This window comes from Delphinus delphis, chromosome 4, assembly GCF_949987515.2.
Source record: "Delphinus delphis chromosome 4, mDelDel1.2, whole genome shotgun sequence".
In the NCBI taxonomy this organism is placed as follows: Eukaryota; Metazoa; Chordata; class Mammalia; order Artiodactyla; family Delphinidae; genus Delphinus; species Delphinus delphis.
In genome coordinates, this window is record NC_082686.1 from 133723399 (window position 1) to 133725558 (window position 2160).

Sequence of the window (2160 nt, forward strand, 5' to 3'; positions counted from 1 at the left end):
TTTCTGTAATTTATATTATGAAGACAATAGGTATTATATTTTCATGTTCCAAATAAAAATTATATAATAACAGTGCAGTATTTTCTTGCTTTTCCCAAAACACACACATGCCACCCCAAAGAATGTGATATACTTCCTCCACCCACACCCTCCCTCCAGTCACTGAGAATAACTGGCCCAATTCATTCTTCTTCATTTGTGCTTGAGCCTTGCTTTCCTTGATTACAAAGTGTGAGGCTGTAATATGGGGAGTGAGGTGGGGCTGGGGCGTTGGTGGAGTATAGATGAAACAAGCTTAGCTTTGAGTTAATAATTGTTGAAACTGGGTAACTGATATACTGAGATTCTTTAAGTGTTCTCTTCATTTTTGTATGTTTTGAAATTTTCCATAATAAAAGGGTTAAAATGAAGATACTATTATCTGCCTGTGGGTTGAAATGGAGTATTTTGCCCAGCTGCAAACCTAGAAGCACGTTGAACAGTATCTTCACTTGCTGCAGCCAGGTCTGTCCACGGTTCTAATTCTGTCTCCACTCCCTGACTCTACCCATTTTGTTATAACAGAGTCTCACACTGCACGCCCTGAGGACACAAGGGGGATTGCAGCAGTACAAATCCCAGGTCGGAAGAAGCCCCTGACTCTGGGTTCCTTCACCCACCTCTTGCCGGCAGCTGATGGAGCTGGTCCTGGCCACGGCAAGTCCTCTCTAGCCTGGGGCACAAAGGGTTAACACTTCACCCCTGGAATGACTGGGTTTCCCTTTGGTCAGTGTTGCCTTTCAGGCTCATGCCTGCCTGATGACTCAGTACAGACCAACTTGACCATGAGTTTGTGGTTCCTGAGTATAGGGGTAACTGACTTGGATTACCAAAAACTGAGACCTGCTTACACTTGGCTTCTCCACCCAGGTTGAAATAACTCATCTGTATCCTGAGTGGTGGGGAAAGCCTTCTATAACCCTGGATTCCACATAGGATGGTCAATGTAGCCTCAAGGGGAAAAAAAAAAATCAGAGGCTGCTACTAACTAAAGAATCTGTGGGACTTGAACACAGGGAGGGGGTGTAGGGGTGAGGGAGTGGACAGGCAGGGCACCAAAAGGACTGACGTCCGAAAAATCCGTCTGTGAAAAAATGGCTTCCAACTAATTAAACATAAAAAACCTCTTTTAGGGAAGATGATCCTATTGGATCAACTTGCAAGGTTTTTCCAGCCAGCTTCTGCCTCTTGGAGCTTCAATTAAAAGCTGTTTCACAGATGGCAATTTCTGAGTCACAAAGTTAGATGCTCTGGCAACCATGTGCGCTTTTCGTTTCCCAGGGGATCCTGGCCACATATGGCCCTGGAAGAGGTGTGACAGTGCTTTCTTGGCAGGCAGTAGACAGCCCCTCTCCCATCTTAACACACAGATGACAGGCATTTCAATGTACCCATCAAGGACAACTAGCAGGAGGGTCTTCCTTGTTAATTCAGGAATTTGGGGGCTCTGGAAGTCGTAACATATCAATTGATTTTGCCTGAGAAATGGAGCAAAACATCATGTTTAGGAATGGAGCCTAAACGTCATCTAGTGCAACCCCTTCTTTTTACAGAATGGAGAAACTGAGGTTCAGAGAGGTTATGTAATCTATCTAAAGTCACCCAGCAAGGGAGAAGCAGAGTCAGGACCAGTCTCATTTTTGTTTACTATAGACATCACTTCTCTGTTTATTTTGGGACTGAATACATTGCCTGATCCTGTCCTTATACTCATGGCATTCCTAAGGGACATCTTCCCAATGATCTGACAAATTGGCCAGCAGAGGGGCTTGAAAGGGTCACTTTGTCCACCTCCTGCTTCATTGCAGGACAAAATCAGGACCCTCTGAAGTGGAAATTCATTGCTCTCCTCTTCAAAGCTTCCTACTAATGTTGAAGTCACAGCTTCCCTCGGGTGTTGTCAAAGAGAAACAAAGCTGGACACTAGTTAAAGGTGGTAGGACAGATTTTATTCTGTTCTACCGCAGCTGGGGAGAGACTTCAGCTCAACTCCACTGAAACGGAAGATGGGAGGCCTTTAAACACTAGGGTGTGCTAAAGGAAAAGTACTGAAGGATATGATGTGGGGTTAAGTGTTTGCTATTGAAGTTAGGCTCCCACCCTCCCATAGAGGCTGGGAGA